Here is a 23,542-nt window from a genome sequence, read left to right as displayed (position 1 = left end):
GCGATCGGTCGACTGCTGGAGTACCTCCCACACATAGGGGAAGTCCATGAGTCGAAGTGAAAGCTCACTTCTCAGATAACTTGAATTGCGAGACTGGGGAGAGACGCTCGGCCAGCTGCTGCAACTAATCCTCCTCACCCACATCCTGGTGGAACAAAGCATCCACCGAGAAGTGGCTGTGGTGAAGTCAATGGCTGTCATGAGTCGAAGTGAAAGCTCACTTCTCAGGAGGAAACTTAAACTGTCCCTATGCACTAAGTGGCTGTGATATGGGCGTTCGGTGGACTGTTGGAGTACCAGCCGCAATTGGGGAAGTCCATGAGTTGAAGTGAGTGCTCACTTCTCAGGAAAATTAAACTGTCCGTACACACAAAGTGGCTGTGGTATGGGCGATCGGTGGACACCTGGAGTACCACCCGCACATAGGGGAAGTCCATGAGTTGAAGTGACAGCTTGCTTCTCAGGAGGAAACTTAAACTGTCCCTACGCACTAAGTGGCTGTGCTATGGGCGATCGGTCGACTACTGGAGTACCACCCGCACATAGGGGAAGTCCATGAGTTGAAGTGACAGCTTGCTTCTCAAAGACAGGGTTACAGCGGAAGAGGGGTGGGACGAGACCGGGGAGAGAAGCTCGACCAGCGACTGTTACTTATCCCCACATCCTGGAGGACCACAGCATCCACAGTAGTGGCTGTGGTGAAGTCAATGGCTGTCATGAGTTGAAGTGAGTGCTCACTTCTCAGGAGGAAACTTAAACTGTCCCTGTGCAGTCAGTGGTTGGGGAGAGAGGCACGGCCAGCTGTGCCTCCACCGTAGGGGCTGTGCTCAAGTGTCTGAACTTGAAGTCGAAGTGAGAGCTCAAAATTGCTCCATATGAGACTGGGGAGAGAAGCTCGACCAGCGACTGCTACTTATCCCCACATCCTGGAGGACCACAGCATCCGCAGTAGTGGCTGTGGTGAAGTCAATGGCTGTCATGAGTTGAAGTGAGTGCTCACTTCTCAGGAGGAAACTTAAACTGTCCCTGTGCAGTCAGTGGTTGGGGAGAGAGGCACGGCCAGCTGTGCCTCCACCGTAGGGGCTGTGCTCAAGTGTCTGAACTTGAAGTCGAAGTGAGAGCTCAAAATTGCTCCATATGAGACTGGGGAGAGAAGCTCGACCAGCGACTGCTACTTATCCCCACATCCTGGAGGACCACAGCATCCGCAGTAGTGGCTGTGGTGAAGTCAATGGCTGTCATGAGTTGAAGTGAGTGCTCACTTCTCAGGAGGAAACTTAAACTGTCCCTATGCACTAAGTGGCTGTGCTATGGGCGTTCGGTGGACTGTTGGAGTACCAGCCGCAATTGGGGAAGTGAATGAGTTTCAGTGAAAGGTTGCTTCTCAAAATCAGCACACAGATCAAGGACTCCATTTGATCCCCGAGCTATCTAAAGGGCGACCCGTGGACTGCTGGAGTGTAACCTCCCTCACCCTCAATTGGGGAAGTGAATGAGTTTCAGTGAAAGGTTGCTTCTCAAAATCAGCACACTGATGGAGTCACCCAGAGGTCCACAGCCTCTATGTAGTGGCTGTGCTGAAGTCAATGACTTCCATGAGTTCAAGTGAAAGGTTGCTTCTCAAAGGCGAGGACTCGCCTGTTTGCTTCTCAAAAAACCATACTTCTGGATCAGGGAGTACGTCTTCCACTCCCAGGGCACTCCAAAGGGCGACCCGTGGACTGCTGGAGAGAGGCAGCCTGGCTAGTGGTGGTGGTGGTGCCAGGCATTGCCTTGCCCCCTGCTTGCACCTCACCTAAACGTGCAGTCAATCATGGACAAACGGTTGTAAACCGCCCAGAGAGCTTTGGCTGTGGGGCGGTATATAAATGTAATTAATTAAATAAATAAATAAATAAATAAATAAATAAATGGAGTCTTTTGGAACTGGGTGGAAAACTATCCGGATGAGTTGACTAAGCTGTACCGGACGCCACAGAAATGAAATGAACTCAAGTGCGGTGCTTTGCCCTCACAGTCAGTCACACACACGCACGGTGACAAACTCTGCCTAGTGCCTACAGAGAAAAAACCAGCCTGCCTGAACTGTAGTGTGCCTGCCAACCCAAGGAGGGGTGGAATTAAAGGGAGCCTGCCTGTCACTCCCACGAGGGCTTGAGGGTGGGGTATCCCAGCAGGGGGAGATTGCCCTTCAGAAAGACCAGCTGCTCCACCAAGTCCGGCTCCAAGCGAGAGCGGTGAGGGGTCACTATGTCGCCCGCCATAGAGAACACCCTCTCGCTTGGAACACTGGTGGGTGGGCAGCTGAGTCGATCCATGGCCACCCGCGCCAGGTCCGGCCAAATCTGAAAACGGGATGACCAGTAGGCCAGGGGGTCCATGGAGGAGTCCTCGATGGGCTCTGACAGGTAACGCTGCACGGTGGTTGCAGCGTCATCCTGGCTGGTGGCTGGGGAGGGTCTCTGCCCAAACACGGTGTGCAGAGCCTCTTCCCAATACCCCTCGCCTGTGCTGCTGCTGGGAGGGATGCAGGTGAGGCTGCTGCTGGTGCTGCTGGTGCTGCTGCGGGGAGGGGTGGCCTGCTCCTCTGCCTCACTCTGCCCCACCCTCTTGGCCCATGCCGCCCGCACTTCGCCCACCAGCGTTTCCACCCAGTGCTGCCTGCTATTTGGCCCACAAAGCCCATCCTTCACACGAGGGTCGCACATGGCTGCCAACATGTGGACCCTGTCGGTTTGGATGGGCTCCAGCCTCCGCGTCACGCCGTCCCTCAGCCTAGTCACCGCTTCGCGGACCTCGGGCTCGAAGCGCCTGCCGGTGACGGGATCCCTGTACTCCAGAAAGTCGCCCATCTGTTTCTGGAGATGCCTGCATACAGGGATCACCTGGCTGAGGAGGGCAGAGCTTTTGCTCAGGGTCTCGGTGGCGTTCAGGAACGGCTTGAGGACCGCCACCAGCTGGGACATGGCGTCCCACTGCTGCTTGCCCAGGTGGTGGACGCCCATGTCCCTGACCCTGAACAAGTCGTGGATGGCACGCTGTTGCTCCACCATCCGCTCCAGCATCAGGTAGGTGGAGTTCCAGCGTGTCACCACATCCTGCACTAGCCTGTGCTGCGGGAGATTCAACTCCTCCTGCTTCTCCCGCAGCAAGCGACTGCCCTTGACGCTGTGGTGGAAATGGCCTGCCACCTTTCTGCAGCTCTCCAGGAGGTTACGGATCCCGGACAGGGGACCGAGGTTGGGCTTGCTGCTGCCCATCCCAAGGCCATCCCTCACCACCAGGTTCAAGACGTGCGCGATGCAGCGGACGCCCTCGAATCCGCCGTCGCGCACCGCCTTCACCATGTTGGCTCCCCCGTCCGTGACCATGTAACCGCGGGTGACCTTCTGCCCAGCTAGCCACCCATCCACCATGCGGTTCATGGCCTCCGTAATCTCCCCTGCCGTGTGGGACTGGTCCATCACTTGCGTGTGGAGGAGGGCCCAGCAGTAGCCCTCCTTGCCAGTCCCTGTAGTGCTGGATCCTTCCTGCCCCACGGCTGCCCACCAGTGTGCCGTCAGGGACAGGTAAGCGTGCACTCCGCCCTCGCTGGACCAAATGTCCGAGGTGAAGTGCACCATCCGTGCCTCTGCCTGGCACAGACGACCCAGCACTAACTCCCTGCAGGAACGGTACAGGGAAGGCACCACCCGCCTGCTCAGGGTGGTGCGACACGGCAGCTTGTAGTATGGCACCACAAGCGCCATCAGCCTCTTGAAGCCTGCGTTGTCGACGAGGCTGAATGGCTGGTCGTCCAACGCCACCATCTCACCGATTGACGTGGTGATCTGGGAGGGCGTTGGAAAACGCCATCTTGTGGTTCCATACTTCCCCCACCCCATTTCCGGCAGGGTTGCCTGCCTAACCCTTGTGGGGATGGGAGATGGAGAGCTGAGACTGGAAGTGCCAGCAGCAGCAGCAGCAGCAGCAGCAGCAGCAGCCGCCGCCTTCGGCTTTCCCCTGGAACCAGTCGCCTTGCCCGCCTCTTTCCCCAGCAAGACCGACTGGTGCTGCCTCTTAAGATGCATCTTCATGCTGCTGGTTCCATAATGCCCTGTCGATGAACCCCTGCTTAGGCTGAGTTTGCAGTGGCGACAGACAGCAAAGCGGGGATCCGCTCCCAACTCAAAGTGGTCCCACACGATGCTTGTCTTTCGTTTCCGTGGTGACACCACCAATTGCCCGCCTGAGCTCTCTGGTGTTGCCACAGAAACAGGGGTGTGGGATGAGACTGGGGAGAGAGCCTCGGCCTGCTGCTGCTCCTCCTCAGCCCCCACATCCTGGAGGCCCACCGCCTCCTCCTCCTCCTCCCCCCCCTCCACTGTGCTGAGGACCTCGTCTAGGTCCATCATCGGGCTCGTGGGCTGAAAGGAGAATGAAGGAGTTGGGGATACTCCTCCTCCTCTAATGGCACTGCTGCCACGTGCCTCTTGCAAACGGGCACTTTTCCCATTCCCACCCTCAAAAAGAGAACGCCGGGCACAAGTTGCAGAAGAGAGTGGCTCTGCCTGCTGCTTGTCCTGCTTCTGTTTTGGAGCAGTCAGCCAAGGAGTTGCCCGTTTGAGTTTCACAGGAGGAGAGGAAGCCTGCTTACTGCTGGCAGACTGAGCCTTGCTGCTTTCAGCACGCCTGCTTCCTCTTTTCATGATGACTAACAAAATATTAATACTACTAATACTATGTATAAGGTACTACTAAGAATATGTATAAGAAGATATAATATGTTTAAATGTAGGGAAATGGGACAAGAACAATAAAATATACTACTACTAATATGTATGAGAATATACTAATATATATATATATATATCTACTACTAAGAATATCTACAAGAATATAATAATATGTTTAAGAATATTACTAATAAATGTAGGGAAATGGGACAAGAAATGGGACAACCACTACTATAACAAGAACAAAATATGAATACTACTACTACTAATATGTATGAGAATGTATACTAATAGACTACTAAGACTATGTCAAAGAATATAATATAATATGTTTAAGAATAGGGAAATGGTGTGCGTATGCTTTCCCCAAAATGCTCAATCTGTGGCTGCCTGTTGAACTTGACAAAAGCAGCCCACTCCGTCGAAGTTACACAGAGAAGAAAAAGAGAATCCAATTTTTTTGGTATATTTGGTATATAGAAGATAGAAGGAAACACAATCAGGATTTAAGAGAGGGGAGGGGGGAAAAGAACCAACCACTACTATAATATGTATGAGAATGTATACTAATAGACTACTAAGACTATGTCAAAGAATATAATAATAATATGTTTAAGAATAGGGAAATGGTGTGCGTATGCTTTCCCCAAAATGCTCAATCTGTGGCTGCCTGTTGAACTTGACAAAAGCAGCCCACTCCGTCGAAGTTACACAGAGAAGAAAAAGAGAATCCAATTTTTTTGGTATATTTGGTATATAGAAGATAGAAGGAAACACAATCAGGATTTAAGAGAGGGGAGGGGGGAAAAGAACCAACCACTACTATAAGAAGAACAAAATATGAATACTAATATAATATGTATGAGAATATATACTAATGGACTATGTGAAAGAATATAATAAAATATGTTTAAGAATATAAATGTAGGGAAATGGGACAAAAAGTGTGTGTATGCTTTCAAAAGAAAGCTTTCACAAAAGCAGAACAGTCAGGCTTTAATACAGGGAAGGGGGGGGCAACCAACCCAACCACACACTCCAAAATTCAAAAATAAAGTTTATATTAAATCAAAGTAAGGGGAAAACACAGGGCAAACTAAGCTACAAGTCAGAAAGAAGCAAACAAACACACACACGCGCCAAACTAAACCTATATTAAATTAATCTATCTCCAAAGCAGGAGCACTAGCTAAGTAAGTGTTCCCTCCACGAACGCCAACCCACAAAGAGACACAAAACAGAAAGTTCTCAGGGTGGGTCTGCCTTAGTCCCCCCTCCAACGCTGGGATTGGAGGAGGATGCTTTCTGAGGAGATCAATTCTCATCAGGATTGGGAGTTGAATGTGCCTGTCATCGCTTCCAAAAAAATAAAAAAAAAAAAATAAAAAAAACCCAAACCCCGATTTTTAAAAAAATATTGCACGTGAACCACAGCACGCAGAAAGTTGAGAGTGGTCTCAAAATGACCCCCATCCACGACTCTCTGTGCACAAGAATTTTCAGAACGATAGCTTAACCCCCCCCCCAGTTATCCCCGATTCTTTCCCTCAATGCAATCCTATGGGCGAAAAGCCGAAACGGAGCCCCGCGGTTGACCCGATTTTTAAAAAAATATTGCACGTGAACCACAGCACGCAGAAAGTTGAGAGTGGTCTCAAAATGACCCCCATCCACGACTCTCTGTGCACAAGAATTTTCAGAACGATAGCTTAAACCCCCCCCCAGTTATCCCCGATTCTTTCCCTCAATGCAATCCTATGGGCGAAAAGCCGAAACGCAGTTTGAGCCCCGCGGTTGACCCGATTTTTAAAAAAATATTGCACGTGAACCACAGCACGCAGAGAGGTGAGAGTGGTCTCAAAATGACCCCCATCCACGACTCTCTGTGCACAAGAATTTCCAGAACGATAGCTTCAAAAACAACGTAGTTATGCGCGATTATTTGCCGCAATGCAATCCTATGGCGAAATGTTTTCAAGATGGCGACCGGAGCGCTCCGCCTGAACTCGGAGCTCCGAAAAATGGTCGCTTCTCTTCGCCTTGCTTCTAGGGGGTCCGCGGTCCGCTCCTACTCCGCCTCTGGGTAAGGCGGAGCAGGCCAATCCGCTACTGCTTCTACGCTCCTAATCGGAGCGGAGCACATCCCTAGTTTTTATTTTATTTTATGAGATGCCGGTGCCTGATGTGACAAACAGAATAATTGTGAGCTTTTCCTGTTCCTGACTTCCATGGCCAGTGATGTATAATTTCGGCTCTTTTCCTCTTCCTTTTCTACAACATTTTTGTCATTAGGTATTGCTATGCCAATGAAGTAGGTGTGCTTTTCTTTTTTGTCTATAACCGTTATGTCTGGTCAGTTGCAAGGTATTGTCTTGTCTGTATGAGTTGTTCTGTCCCAGTTGTTGTTGTTATTCCTGCCCTTTTCCAAGGAGCCTGAGACCTACTCCCATCACTCCTAGTCAGTGTGGCCAATGGTCCGGATTGCTGGGAGTCATATTCCAAACATCTGAGGGCATCATGTGGGGAAAGGTGGGCACTACACTGGCTCCCTCTGATGATTACACAGAAGACCTTTGTAAATAACAAAAGAAAAGCCCATTGGAATTGCAGAAGCAGTGGGGGCAAGGGAGATTAATCTCCCTCTGCTCCGTTTCCCTGTTTTGTAAGGGTCAACACAGATTGGGAACAATGCAGGGGCAAACCAGTCATTTGGGCCCAGGAAACAGCAAGCATTTGTGCCTATTTAGCTGTACTTTCCCCCTTTGACCTTACTCTTTCTCCTTAGTTTGCTTTGTGTTTCTTGCGTAAATCTCACTTCTGATCTGCAACCCACAGCTGGTTCTATGCCATTTCAAGCCATAGAGAAATGGCAGGCTACTTCAGAGCAGGAGAAATGAAATATGGTCACAGCTGTTCTGCATTTCAAACTCTTCTAGTTTGATCCTTTACTCTGAAGTACGTCCCACTGATGGCATAGGATCACAGCTTTTGAAGGAAAAGGGGCAGATGTGGCACTTAGAACGATACCTTAGCAGAAGAGGTGCGCAAAGGCAAATGGGGTTTGGTTTTTGATGAAACAATTGTCTAAAAGAAAAGACTGGGCATTCTGGGAATGGTACTTCGAGAGAATGCCTTTCTGCTTCTGGTTTGAATGAACTGATGTACCTGCTCCTGACCTTTGTGGAACCCAGAAGGATCTAGGAAATGTTGGACAAGTTATTTTTTTGCCAGTCCTTATGCTGCCATGCAGGTGATGGGGAATCTGCCAAAGAAGCCTCTAATTGGATTTATTGATGAATGCTTGCCCACCTTTAATTCATAAACCGATAGACTGGACCTTCATTTCCTCACCAAATTGCAGCAGGGGAAAAGCCCCGTCTGGTGCTAATTCTTTGGCTCCAGGTAATTGCTCATTGCGGTGGGGGTAACGACACAAGACCAAAGGGAAAAGAACTTCAAAAACCAGAATGATGAAGAACACTTCAACAATGATGATTGAGGTGCCGGTGCTCTTCTCTATGTGCCTTTCTTCCGTGGGTCTGGAAACGACATGTGCTGTTACTTAATACCCACCCGGCAGTACTCCGGCACAATCAAAGAAGTCAAGAGTGGAATTTCCTTTCATTTATCATTCTGGATCCAACTCTTTGGGCTGACCAGTATGGGATCCTTCCCATGGCCCGATGTTGTGAATTCACTGGAAATGAGCTCCAGGAGTTTTCCGGCCAAGACATTTAAAAAGCTGGAATCCCTTGAAAGAGCACAAACAACAACAAATAAGGATAGGAGGGATAACCTTTCATTGGCTAGTCACATTCCAAGCCCATGATGTCCCCTCCAGTCCTGAACTGAACTCACCCTTCTGATTGAACTCTGGATTGCAACGACAATTTCAAATGAATCTGGCCCAATTCCATGACTCCAGTGACACTGAGAAATATTTCAGAGAGGCCTAGGCTACTCTGCTGCAGAATGGGCCATCCACAGCACACCCAACTATATGTGCAAACACTTCAATGCCTCCCCTTCGGTCAAAAAAGTTAGGCTGTTCCAGTGCTATGGATCTCCACTGGTGTGGAGTTCCATACCACCAGGGTGACATTCATATATTGACTATGCAGCGGTGAAGTTGTTGTGTGATGCATCAGTGCTGGGTCAACTGTGCTGCTTGCCAGTCAGTTCCTGGGCTCAGCTGACTTTTAAAGCTCTACATGGCTTAGAACCAGTCTACCTGAAGGAATGCCTTCTCCCATATATTCCTGCTGGACTGCTAAAATCATCTTTGGAAGTTCTTTTGTGGGTGCCAGAAAGGTGTGACAGGTGGCAACAAAGGAAAGAGCCTTCTCCTCTCTGTGGAATGCCCTTCCCAGTGAGATCCACCAGGCATCTTCACTGTATACGTTTAGATGTCTGCTTAAAACCTTCCTTTTCCAGCAGGCTTCTAATCTTTAAGCTGTTGCTCTGATGGTTAACTTGCTACTGGCTCTTTACTACTGTAAACCCATTTTCGATATTTTTATTGTTGTATTTATTGTTTTGATGGTTATTGCATAGTTTGGGGGGGGGGTTTATAAGGATAAAGCATCTGCCAGTTGGGCAGAATATGAATCCAATATAAATAAATAAATAAATATAGCTGCTGCTATGTAGCACCATTGTTGAAAGAACTGCACCAGCTGTCAATTTGCTACTGGGCTAGGTTTAAAATGTTAGTATGAGCCTAGAAGATCCTAAGCAATTTTGGAGCAGGAACCCTGGGAGAACTACTTCTCCCGCATAAACCTGCCTGGCTGCTGCAAGATGTACATGTGATGACAACCAGGAAGAGGGTTTTTACCACGGCAGTGCCAACTCTCTGGAAGACCTTCCACCAAGAAATAAACCATGGTCCAACTCTTGTAGTTTAGATGAAAGTTGAAACTATTTTTATTCACCTTGACCATTATTGACTTAAGTTGCCTGTCATTATGATTTTTTTTGTTTTGTTTATGGCTTATTGATTACGCTACAAAGTTGTGTTGTTTCAGGTATAATGTATACTTAGATTGTAGTTTTATTGTTGTACACCGACCTGGATAGGTTTTACATGACAGGCAGCATAGAAATATTTTTAAAATAAAATGAATAAATGATAAAAGAAAATACAATTTACAGGTGGCCATTTTTTGGAAACTGGGTTTGTTTCCACACTCAGACTTTTCTCTGGAATTGACATCTTAGCACACGTACTTTAAATGGAGAATCTTTGCGTGCATACAGACACACCATGGTTTTTCAGACTGGGGAATTGCTGATGAATTGCTGCAGAACGCCTCCTTTATTTCTTTGCTTCTATTACCTCTAATGGGGTTAATTATTTTTCTCTTATATCCTTTGCTTTTCTAGAGATTTACAACAGGAAACTTTTGTGGGAGCCCATTCCTTGTATGGGTACATGTTCTATATTGGGAGTGTATGGCTACTTTTTCTTCAAAATTAATGTGATTAGTTTCAGCTTCATCTTCTTTCCTTCCTTTTTTTAAAGAATGTATAACATGACATGTGATTTGGCATTAAGGGAAACTACTTAGTACTCTTTTTAAACTATGGCCATGACCATAGACCTAAGGTTTATCCCAGGATCATCCCGAGTTCGACCTTGCCTGAGCGCTGGATGCCCTGTGTGGCACTTAGATGAACAGGTTTGACCCCAGGACAATCCTGGGATAAACCTTAGGTCTAGCTACGGCCTATGACTCTCAGTATTCTTTTGGTGGAAGCCATGACACTTAAGCAGGTGTAAAACTAGTTTAAATGTGATTATGTCGGATAAGGCTATCAATGGCTACTAGTCCTGATGGCTATATGCTACCTCCTGTATCAGAGCCAATATGCCTCCCCAGCGGTTGTGGAATCTGACCAGGAGGGCGCTTATTGTACTCATGTCCTGCTTGTGCGTTTCCTGGAAGCAACTGGTTGGCCACCGTGTGATCAGAATACCAGACCAGATGAAATGCCAGTCTGCTCCACTATGACTCTTCTGATGTTCTTATATTCTTGAATGTTCCATTAATGCCCTCCTTGAAGGCATGGCAAGCTAGGTTGCTTGATCACACCTACTAGAGAACAGCCAGTGTGTGGCTTTCTATCTGCTATCATTTGTCTCAGCTGCCTGGAGAGCAGCACAAAGGCCTAAAATCAAAGCACAAGTACAAAAGAACCTACTATTAAAAAAAGAAAAGAAAAAAGGAGCAAGGGAACCTGGAGTGTGGGAATATGAAATCTAATGGGTCATGAAGTCATGTTTAGCAGAAGCGGATGACCCCAGCGGCAGGACTAGAAAGAAAACAAACCCTCCCACATATCCTTGGAAATTCTTGTATTACAAGAGAACCTAATTTTCATCGTTAATTGTACTTGTTAGGCGTCAGTCATTTGCAGGCTTCCTGCGATTTTTCTACATAATTACTAACTCAAAGGGAGTTGTGAAAAGCGAAGCCATAATTGGTGTGTGCGTGTGCGCGCACACATACATGCATGTGTGTTTATGGGGGAGGGAGGGAGAGTTGATGTGGTGAAAGTAAGTTTTAAGACTCAAAATCCAACCAGAAAAAAAAAACAGGTTTATCAAACAAGCAGCAAATACCATCTCTGGTCCCCCAATGCTGCATTTGGTTATGTAACGTAATATGGTATGGTATAGACTTGTGTGGTATAGAGAAGCAGAATTTGGGTGCTAGTCTAAATGATGTATTGTGATTTCTGTGCTTTGCCATTAAGAATCGGTGGCTCAGTTGGTTTCACTTTTTAATGTGCAGCTTGACAATACATAATACAGTGTCACCTACCTTGTTACTAAGTCCTGGGGAAGAGTTGCAGGCCTGTAGCTTGGGGGGCTGCTCCCCTAAATTTCCCGTTAGTGGCCCCCTAAAATATTTTACAAACAAATAATTCGTTGAAAGCTTACAATTTTGTCTTTAAAAGGTCTGCAAACCAGATGAACGGCCCCTCTACATTTCTTTTCGCCCCACCCCAAATATTTTGGCTGACTATAGGCCTGGACAGCTGCACAAAAAGTGGCCAAATATGCCTTTCCCTCTTCCTTAACTATTCGGCACTGGGAAGATGCTTGGTCTGGACAAGGGCGGTGTAGCCACTCCCCGATCTGCCTCGGAGGCCGAACCGGAGCCCCCGAAGCAGCCCCGATTCCCCTTGGGGCTGCCTCGGAGGTGCCCTGACTCAGCAACCTGACTCAGCAACTAAGCTAAGGCGAGATTTAGGCCCTCCGAGGTGACTCAGAGTTTTCTGGGTGCCTGCTCCGCAGCCCCACTGCCCAGCCGGCACCCAGAAAAGGCTCCCCCCACGAGTCTCCTTACCTGCTGCCTCCGTCGTCATCACCATCTTTCTTCTGGCGGCTTCCGGTGCCACCACCGAAAATGACCGGAAGTAGGCCGCACAATTTTAAGGTATCGCGCAGCCTTGGCTGATTAGTACCTCTATGGCCACCCATAGAGGTACTAATCACAGCAGAGGACGTGCGGTATCTTAAAATCACATGGCCTACTCCCTTTCATTTCCTGCGGTGGCACCAGAAGCCGCCAGAACCATGATGGTGGCGGCAATGGAGGCAGCAGGTAAGGAGACTGGTGGGGGGCTGGGCACTGGGGCCAGCTCCGAAGCGGCCCAAAGCTTCAGAACCAATTGGCTTCAGGCCACCTTGGCCTTCGCCCAAACCACCTCGTATCCAGTTTGGAAGGGTCTGAATCACCCCGATCCACATCGGATTTGGGGTTCTGATCCGAGGCAGTGCACAGCCTTAGTCTGGACCACATGGATTCCAGGTAGCAATAATTCTAATTCTGGCCTTTCCTTCTGACTACCAATTAGTTTCCCAGCTTTTGTGCAGTTCCCCCCCCCCCCACATTCTAAACTGTTGAAATGCCTCTCCTAAGGCTTAGGCCATGGCTAGATGGGAAGTTATCCCAAGGATCCACATGATGCACAGGGCATCCCAGGAGCAGAGAGGGATGATCCCTCCCTTTCCCCAGGATATTGCCCTACCCATTAATTTCAATTTTTCCACGTTCTTGAGGTGATCCTGAGACCGCAGAACGTGTGGCCCACCATTGCGGTTTCCCCCCGACTCCTTGTGAGTAACACGAGAAGCCGGGAACCGGGCATGGAGCTCTGTGCCCATCGGGGGGGGGGGGGGAGCGCAAGGTGGTTTTTTTGTTTTTTAAAAAGTATGATTTTGGTGTAGCGTTCATGCGCTCCTTCTCCTTTAAGAAAACTAAATTCAAAATGGCGGCTGCGATGTCGCGCACTTCATGTAGACGAGGGCGACGATCTCGCGATCATAAAATCCAGTCTCCAAGAGCATCTCCAAAATGGAATTGGACTTTTGGGCTGAAAGGGGTTCAGCCCCCCTGCCCTAGAACACTAATAGCACATGGGTTAAGGTGAAGGCCCTCCGCTATACAGGTGGTGATATTTTGGATGCTCCTTCTTAGATTCCAGGCACAGTGTGATAGCCCTTCCTCCCACAGTTCCATCCAACACTGCTCCTGAAACATTACAAGAGGCTCTAAGATGTATTTTATCTGCCAGAGAAAGGCTTGGAACACTTGATTCACACTTTTGCCTTGGGCAATTAAGTATATTAATGGCTGTCATTGTGCGTTCTCATTATCATCATCTTCATGATGTAGGTTGGGCCATTAGATTTTTATGCCTGGCCTGCTTAATTTTCATTATGCATCTGAACATGTATAATTATAAGCTTTTTAAAAGCTCATTTTTGGGTACGACTCTGGAAGAGTGGCAGGCATAATGACAACAGACCATTGTCGTAGGTTTTGCATTCCCGAAACTGATGGGGTTAAACTTGTTCGTGAGCCAAGAGAAAGAATATGCTCCCCTCAGTGTGTACTTTCACATACAATAGGATTTCCTGAATACAGCACAGTGATCTTTGCTTTTAATAGTGATGGATGGATCAGTCTAGTTCCACGTCAGTTTTGAATGTGTTCATTCATAAGTCCATCCCCATTTATGTATCAATCTGTAATTATTTTTTTAAAATGGCTTGGAAATTTGTATTTAAATGAGAATTTATTTCCCCACAAAAAACACATTTTATATGCATTATATCCAAAAATACGCAATTTTTGTATGCATTTTGTAGCATTTTTTAGAGCTGAGACCTGTATTGCTAAAAAAGAAGAATCCAAAGTATAACTGCATCCCAATCTGCATATTTGACTAGAAAGTGTGAATTAGGTTGGTTCACTTTAAAATACAGACTGAATAAAATCCTCAAACATCTCTATTGTCCTAGTTTATATTCACAATTTGTTACTGTACAAAGATGGCAGGCCAAAAACATGTCAGGAAAGGGAATTTCAGCAGGTGTCATTTGTGTATATATGGAGAACCTGGTGAAATTTCCTCTTCATCACACCAGTTAAAGCTGCAGGTGCCCTGCCCTCTTTTAAATCTGGACACTCTAGTATAGCTCCTGCAGCTTTAACTGTTGTGATGAAGAGGGAATTTCACCAGGTTCTCTATATATACACAAATGACACCTGCTGAAATTCCCTTTTCTATGCAACTGTTAAAGATACAGGAGCTCTGTCCTCCTTTCCATATGGTCACCCTAGGATAGGTCCATATGGCTATTAAACATAATAGCTAAATGAAAGAGGCAGCCAACCTCTGAGCACTAGATGGTGGAGATAAAAAACAAGATGTCATGGTCCCCATTCCTCAGACATGTTAGTATTCAGCAGAAGACGGATGAGTACAAGACTCAGGCTTCTTCCTCAGGTGAATTACAGTAGGGGTGTGCACGGACCCCCCGCTCCGCTTCACTTGCAGATCCGTGATTTTTGGAGCGGGCCGCTTCGTCCCGCCCCCGCTCCGCCCACTTCCGCTCCGCTCCGCTCGGAGCTCCGGATCCGGATCGGAGCTCCGTTTCCCCCCCATAGGGTTGCATTGAAAGCTAAAAAATTATACAACTTTTTTTCTGTTCAAGTTAGAAACCTCACGTTTGGCACCATGACACCTCATGGATGTATACACACACACGCCAAGTTTCAAGGCAATCCCATCATTCCCTGATTTTTGGGGAATTTTTGAAAATCGGGCACCTCATTCAGACCCCTTGGGATAGTTCCGTCAATTTGCATGTTAGAAACCTCAAACTCGGCACCATGATAGCTTATCCATGTGTCCACATGGACGCCAAGTTTCAAGGCAATCCCATCATCCCCTGATTTTTGGGGAATTTTTGAAAATCGGGCACCCCATTCAGTCCCCTTTCCATAGCTCCATCAATTTGCACGTTAGAAACCTCAAACTCGCCACCATGAAAGCTTATCCAGGGATACATACGCACGCTGAGACTCAAGGCAGTCCCATCATCCCCGGAATTTATGAAAATCCAACACCCATTCACACCCCTTAGCAATAGCGCCGTCAATTTGCACGTTAAAAAACCCCCTCAAACTCACCACCATGACAGCTTATCCAGGGATACATACGCCGCACACCAAGACTCAAGGCAGAGGGCACAGGTTAGCAAAGGCTGTATGGCTCCTTCTCACCTAATGTTCTACAGAGTTTGAAAACTAATTTGATTTTACCAAAACAGCCCTTCTCTAGCTCTGCTAGTAATTTGCATATGTTCATTCCTTTAAATATATGACAGTTAAAATTATGCACTGCCTGAAGTTTAAAGTCAGCCCTGTGGAATTCCATAACTTGTGGACTGTGTTATTGAGTCTGACTGCTTCTAGGGGAACTGCTTACTGCCTTCAGTGGAGTTTTGCTACAGAGATCCAGAGAAGCTGGATTTAGCTCACTACTCACATGGTTAAAAGATACTGCTCACCTGTGTGAGGAACTGAATCCCAAAACGAGGCAAAGTAGGTTAAGCAATATTTTTTTCAGGGAAAGCAGAAATCCCTTTGCACCTCTCTTTCACCTCTGGCCTTACTAAACAATAAGGACATAGAAAAGAAAAGTGTAAGAACATGTCATATTTTCGAAGAGTGAGCAAGCACAAGGACTTGGAGAAACAGATTGTGTGCACTTTCAGGAGGGTCTATAAATCCTCTGATGACACAACTGCAAACAGAGCAATACTCTACCAGTGAAAAAGAATCTGCCATGGATGAGAAATAAACAGACCTTAGGGAATGTACAACATATGGTGAAAGAAGAAGAGAGCTCATTTCACCAGTGTAGGAATTAAAATACCTCAACCCCCCCACCCGAACGGGTCATATAGTGACTGGTTGAGACACCATTGATGGACAACTTGACCTAATCTTCACATCACATTTCTTTTTCTCCACTTGTAAATGCGTAGTTTCAAATGCATGTTTTGGTACATTTCTGAATGCCAACCATGGGATGTCCTTGCCAGATTTTCCTAAATTTGATTTACTTATTCAATGACAAATGGATGTGTTTTGGTTTTTTGCCTGTTACTACAACATGAATTCATGTTGTTCACTTTCTTATGAATAAATAAAAAGTTTTTTTTAAGTGTTTTTATGGCAGACTGCTTCCATGTAAAGCCTTTTGGCCAGAGTCAAGGTGACCTTGGATATATATCTTTTCTGTTTTTTTGTCCATCCTTTCTCTCATGTTCAGTAAGCAACAGTCCTATTGAGTTTAGTAACCACATAATTATTTCATGAAATGAACACAATCTACGGTACTATTCTGGTTCAGCAATAGCCATCTCAGACATAAGATGTAAGCTTTGTCTATCTTTTTCAAAAGCTCCAGAATTGCTCCACAAATCTGCATCAGAAAGATGTCATAGCGGGCCGATGATATGCAGGCACTTCCTGGACATGTTCAGACATCACATTGAACCACAGTTGGGTGATGATGAGAATAAACCTAGGCAAGTCTTGAGCTCACACATTTCTCCCTCCCCTCCCACAATAGGCTGCGAGGAGGGGACTGGACACTTTTGGTCCCAATTTTTATTAACAACACTTTGGGGGGATCTACACTACTGCTTTAAAGCACTTTATAACAGGTTTGACAACTGTTGGGGCCCAGGACACACTGCATATATGGTTTTCAAAGTGCTTTAAAGTGCTTTAAAAGCAGTAGTGTAGATCCCCCCTTTGTTGAGTTCAGACACAGAGCTGGCCTAAGGCATTTTGCTGCCTGAGGTGCAATGGCAAATCCTTGCATCGCTCATCTCAAAGTGCATAGTACCCAAAGCTGGCCAATTTATTTTGGCACCTGAGGCAGAAATCCTACTAGTGCCTCTCCCTGGGAATAAAAATGCTATATTAATACATTAAATAACTGAAAAATTCTGCCCTTTCATGATGCCTCAAATCAGCTCCCTGAAGCCGCTGCCTTACTTTGTCTAATGGTAGGGCTGGCCCTTGTTTGGACATAATGCTAAATTGTGATTACTCTCAATGATGGTTTATTGTATAAACCAGCTTCATAAATCATGATTTGAAGCTGCTTTGTTTCAAACAAACCATTATCCATGATGAATGGCCATTTCAAGTTTTCAGCACAGCTCTAAAGCCTGTGAGCAGGCATATTTTGTTTAGAATTGGGGTTGAAGGCATACATTATTCCAAACCAAAGAAGCATACTTACAGATGATGTATTTCCCTGCTGCAACCACATTTCCACAGGAAGCAGTCCCTATCTATGTATACAATTAGTATTAAGGAGGGGCTGTGGCTCAGTGGTAGAGCACCTGCTCCATGTACAGAAGGTCTCAGGTTCAATTCCAGGCATTTCCCTTCATGACCTTGGATTTTGTGGCTCTGTCTATAACTGGTTTGCCTCCTATCTAGCGGGTCGCTCTTTCAGCGTGTTGGCTAACGGCAGCTCATCTTCTTCTTTTCCCCTTTCAGTAGGGGTTCCGCAAGGTTCGGTGCTTGGTCCGTTGTTGTTTTCTTTATACATGTTGCCCTTGGGTAATCTTATTCAATCTCATGGCCTCCAACATCATCTGTATGCCGATGATACACAATTATATCTTTCATCTCCGGATCGTTCTCCTGATGTTCACGATCGTATCTCGGCATGTCTTTCAGATATCTCAGCTTGGTTGCTTCATCGTCGTTTGAAACTTAATATGGCAAAGACTGAATTGCTTGTTTTTCCTCCTAAACCTTCTCCTCATCTCTCATTCTCTCTTACTGTCAATGATGTTACGCTTACTCCAGTCAAGGAAGCTTGTAGTCTTGGCTTTATATTTGATTCCTCGCTCTCCTTTATTCCTCATATTGAGGCAGTAGCTAAATCCTGTCATTTTTTCCTGTATAATATTGCCAGGATTCAATCATTTTTGTCTGTCTTTTCTGCCAAGACTCCTGTTCATGCATTGGTTATTTCTCGGTTGGACTACTGCAACCTTCTTCTCACTGGCCTTCCTTCTTCTCACATCAGTCCGTTGGTTTCTGTTCACCACTCTGCTGCTAAGATCATCTTCTTGGCTCGCCGCTCTGACCATGTAACTCCACTTCTGAAATCTCTTCATTGGCTTCCAATTCACTTCAGAATCCAATATAAACTTCTCCTGTTGACCTACAAAGCTTTTCATGGTCTAGCTCCTTCCTATCTCTCCTCTCTCATCTCACACTGTTGCCCCGCTCGTGCTCTTCGCTCCTCTGATGCCATGTTTCTCGCCTGCCCAAGGGTCTCTACTTCCCTTGCTCAGCTTCATCCATTTTCTTCTGCTGCCCCTTATGCCTGGAACGCTCTTCCAGAACATTTGAGAACTACAAGTTCAACCGCAGCTTTTAAAGCTCAGCTAAAAACTTTTGTTTTTCCTAAAGCTTTTAAAACTTCATTTTGTTCTGACTTTATACTGTTAGTTTTACCCTACCCAGTGCCTGTTTACCCTACCCTGTGCCTGTTTACCCTACCCTGTGCCTGTTTGCTTTCTCTTCCCCTCCTTATTGTTTTATTATGGTTTTATTAGAATGTAAGCCTATGCGGCAGGGTCTTGCTATTTACTGTTTTACTCTGTACAGCACCATGTACATTGATGGTGCTATATAAATACATAAATAATAATAATAATAATAATAATAATAATAATAATAATAATTTCCAGGAAGGAGTGGGAAAGACGTCTGTCTAAAAATGCACAAAGCTGCTTCCTTTCTGCATCAACTGTACTGGGCTAATTGGACAAAGGGTCTGACTGAAAACAATGCAGCCTCCTATGTCCTTGTGAAGAGCAATACACGTTTTGTTGTCTAAATGGTGAACACTTACCATAGAGGTGTCTTCAGGCAGGAGGACGGATTGCGTTTCCTTACTGTCGTATACCGTTGCTCTAGCTTCCTGTTTCCTTCCGCATTGGGAATGTGCAGAGACCATGTGGCCCATACAGATCAATGGGAACAGTGTCCTCGAATGGGCATTTTGGGGTGCAACTTTTCTCTAGTAGGCATTTTAGAGTGCAGGGAATCCCAGCAAATACAGCCTTATTATTATTATTTTAAAAGAGGCTTTTCTGTGGATTAATTTACAACACTAAAAGCGGGAAATAGAGCGGGAGACATACAGGAGGATCACTGCATCATCAAAATGACCCGCGAAGATCTGTGAGTGGCCAGTTGCAAGCGTGCGATAAAACGCTCGTCTGAAGAAGCTCATAGACAACACCACAGAAATGGCCCTCCTCTTGTTTTAAAAGAAAGAGAAACAACTGTTAATTCTGCAGTAATCCCCCCTCTAATATTTTACCCTTTTATCGTTATTTTTTAAAGGCTGGGCTGAGGAATCTGTGGTTTTCCAGTTGCTGTCAGACTCCAACTCCTATCATCCCTGAACATTGCCCAGCCTGGCTGGGGCTGACAGTCGAAAAACAATCTTCCCCATCCCTGATGGAAGGGGCTTATATACCCCACTTTTAAAAGCAAAAAGCCTTTACAAAGACACTTATTGTACAACTAAAGTGATATAAATATAATTAAAAACAATTCAGGGCACAATCCTATGCAATGCATGTTTAGACAGAAAAACTAGATTGACCATTATCCCTGTATCTGGTCACTCTACAAAAGAGGGCAGGGGGGGATCTACGCTGCTGCTTTTAAAGCGCTTTAAAGCACTTTGAAAACGTTTTGAAAACTGTATATGCAGTGTGTCATGAGCCCAAACAGTTGTCAAAACTGTTATAAAGCGCTTTAAAGCAGTAGTGTAGATCCCCCCCCCCCAGGTCTCCTGCAGCTTTAACTGTTGTGATGAAGAGGGAATATCACCAGGTGCTGCCTGCCTTCAAATGGCACCTGCTGAAATTCCATTTTCTATACAACAGTTAAAGATACAGCAGGCCTGTCCTCCTTTCCATATGGTCACCCTAAATAGGTGAAAGGCTTTGAATGTCTGAAATGCTACTGCTGTGAAAGGCGACCCAGTGAAAGCATAGCTCAATGAGGAAGGTGTTCTTGTTACTTTAGAAGGGAAATATGTCCCTCTAAACAGGTGCATTAGGATGTGGAAATACTTCATCCTGCAACAATGCACCCACAGGCAGAGACACATTTTGAACCGCATCGTGCGTTTGCTTGCCAGCATCGTGAGTTTTCTGGAAGTCCCCCACCCTCCCCGGTAAACATTATTGGCTTTGTGGTTGCTGGGATTTGTTTTGTTTTCAAGCAAGTGAAATCAAAGCCAAGGTGGGATAGGCCTGTGTGATTACCTAATGTGATAAGGGAACGGGGAATTAATTTTTCAGTGTGTATTTGGCCTTGCTGTTATTTTATAAGGTTTTTTTTTGTGGGGGGAGGTGGGGTCACTGTCATATTCTGTCTTCATTAGAAGGGAGGAGGAAAATCTGAATACATTTCTCAGCAGAGATGATGTTTTCCAGGTGACAAAAACAAAATTGCAGCTGAATGCAGATCAAACGGGGTGGGTGGGGACAAGTGCCTCCAACTTTTATCATCCAGTTTTTGAAACCTTTCAATTGATTGGCAGCCAAAAGGATGGAGGTGGATTAAGATAAAGAAGAAGGTGATGCCTCACACAAAACGAGAAGAAGAAAACAGGCAGCTTTTCCTCCTCCCCCCACGCCACGCCACACCACGCCGCGCCGCTTTTACACCTCCATATTAATCTGCTTGGATGATCAAAAGCCAGGGATATGACAATTACAGCTCTTGCCAAAGTAAGAAATGAAAAACTTGGCAAATTGAATGACAGCCAAGAAAGAACGAACGAACGAACGAACGAAAGAAAGATCAGCCTTTGGGATTGAGGTGCTATTTTTTGCTGTTAAGTGTTTGCTTTCCTTAGCTTATAAAACGACAATAAAGCAATTCCTTTTCACACGTAATAGAACGCTAGTAGCTATAATAATGTTTAAGCTCACCTAGAGCAATGGCTCTATTCTATTACTTCCCTGCGTGGCAAAGGTCAGCGAGGGAGAGAGAAGGAAAGAGACTTTTGTTACTTGGGCTCACACTCTTTTTATGTTGCTGCCGCTGCTACCATTTAAACCCAGAGTTTTATTTTGAAAAGGTTTCAGGATTCCAAGATGACCGAGGGAGGAAATGAAGGAGGCAGGACAATCCCGACAACTTGGGCACAAGGTTAGAAGTGGAAATGAAAAAAGAAAAAAGCCTAACACTGCATGCTATTGTTTTCCTTGGGAGTCATTTCACGTTTGTTGAGGCTGGATCTGGCTGGGTTCCAGGTTTTTTTTTGTTTTTTTTTAATTGAATCCCATCCAGAGATATCATAACCTCAAAAGGCTACTATTACCTAAAGGGTTTCAGATGAAAGCATCCAAGCATGCTGTTTGAAATTGGAGGAGTCGCAATTGTCATTTGACAACGATGTGAGACCTGTCAAAAACCCCATTTTGCAGCAGAATGGTTGTTTACATAATCTGTCTTGATCCCCTTTCTTTTCCACCCTCCCCCCCACCCCACCGCCCCACAACTTCCACACCTACTCATCCACATAGAGACAAAAGGTCCTCCATTGCTAAAGCCCCAGCCGGTTTTCCCAGCAGGTGTTGAGGATGAACATGAAGGGGAGGGAAAGCGGCTGAGGTCCTCCTCCCTGTCTTGTCAGGCAGGATTTAAACATCAAGAACCTCCAGCTGAAGCAAAGTCTCAGAGTCCCAGGTTACTTCATGAACCTCTGGATTCCCAAAGACTCTCCTGGTTCAGAATTTAAAATGGTAAGATGGATGGCAAGATCCTGTGGTTTTGTTTGTTCATTCAATTTATAAGCGGCCCCCCCTTCGAGAAAGCTCTCTCGGAGACATACATCATAAAAAGAAATGCAATAAAACCAATGATAATACACACACGCACACATGCACACACCTAAAGTTTTGTACCAATCTAGAGGTGTTTTTCCATGAATAAAAGTCCTCTCTCACATGCAGAAGGGATTTTTCTGATTTAACGCAAAAGCTCTGCAGGAGAAAGGAGAATTGAAAACCAGAGGCGTGCACCCATTTGCACAAGGCATTGCACTGACTCTTGCACAAGGTCTTGCACATCTTAAGCTGTATGCTATTGCACCATCTCTTGTATGATGTCACACAATGTCTTCTGTTGGGAATTGCACAACAATTAATGGAAGAGAACCACAGCCAGAATTTCCTCTCCTTGCGGATCTTTGGATCCCCATGAAAACTATTTTGTAATTACATTTCATAAGGTGGCTTTTCCCATTGGGTGGTTTCCCAACTTTGGTGCAATTTTGTTCCTCCATGCTAAAAGCCTGAGATGCCTCTCCTAAGGCATAATTGCTGGCAACGAGAGCTTTAAGCTACAATATGCTGTTCTTTTTTTTTATTATTATTATTTTTGGCCCCTCCCCCTTTGCCTTCAGCCCCATAAACACCTGGAATGTGGTCCCCAAGAACCTCTCTGAAATTGAATTCAGCCCTTAGGCTGAAAGGGTTCTCTGCTCTTAGGGATCTCTCCAACAGAACCACTGTTCCCAGAATCTTTGAGGAAGCCATGACAAATAAGCTGACAAGTGGTATGCTTGTATTGTACATGACAGCTAAGCTTTGTTCACACGGACAAAGAGAATTTAAAGCAGGGGTAGGGAACGTGTGGCCTTCCAGATGTTGTTAGACTCCAATATACATCAGCTCCAGCCACCATACCTGACAGTAAGGTATGATGGCAGAAGTAGTCCAGCATCTAGGTGGCCCCATGTTCTCCACCCCTGGTATAAAGTACTTCCATAAGGGATATGTGCTACCTCCAGTATCAGAGGCAGTAAGCCTGTATACACCAGTTGCTGGGGAATATGGGCGGGAGGGTGCTGTTGCACTCATGTCCTGCTTGTGGGGCCCTGGTCAACAGCTGGTTGGCCTCTGTGTGAACAGAGTGCTGGACTGGATGGAACCCTGGTCTAATCCAGCATGGCTCTGTTCTTATGATATTCGGGAGACTGTGTGTTACTTCTTACACATTTTAATAGGATATATGGGAGAAGACACTGCCTCAAACATAGCACACTTCAAATACTTAAAAGGTTGTCACACAGTTGCAATAGCTGATCATGCCTTCATCAGCTCAGGAACGCAGCTGGGCATTTACACTTGGATGTATTTAATAAGCTCCCTTGGTGTGTATTTGATTAGCCTAGAGAGGGTTAATTGGAGGAGGGGCATACTGTGGGTATTCTTGGTCCATCAAGGAAAGAATACAATTCCCACCAACCAACCATTTCCTACAACTGGCAATGGTAGACAACAGCCCTGAAACAGGTGTGTTACACTTTAATCCCTAACACGTTTACTTAAAAGCAAGTTCCTCAAACTTAAATGGGATTTGCCTCCAAGCACATATGTTTAGGAATGGACT

The sequence above is a fragment of the Elgaria multicarinata genome, chromosome 2 (assembly GCF_023053635.1).
Source record: "Elgaria multicarinata webbii isolate HBS135686 ecotype San Diego chromosome 2, rElgMul1.1.pri, whole genome shotgun sequence".
NCBI lineage: Eukaryota > Metazoa > Chordata > Lepidosauria > Squamata > Anguidae > Elgaria > Elgaria multicarinata.
This window is presented reverse-complemented; position numbering follows the sequence as displayed.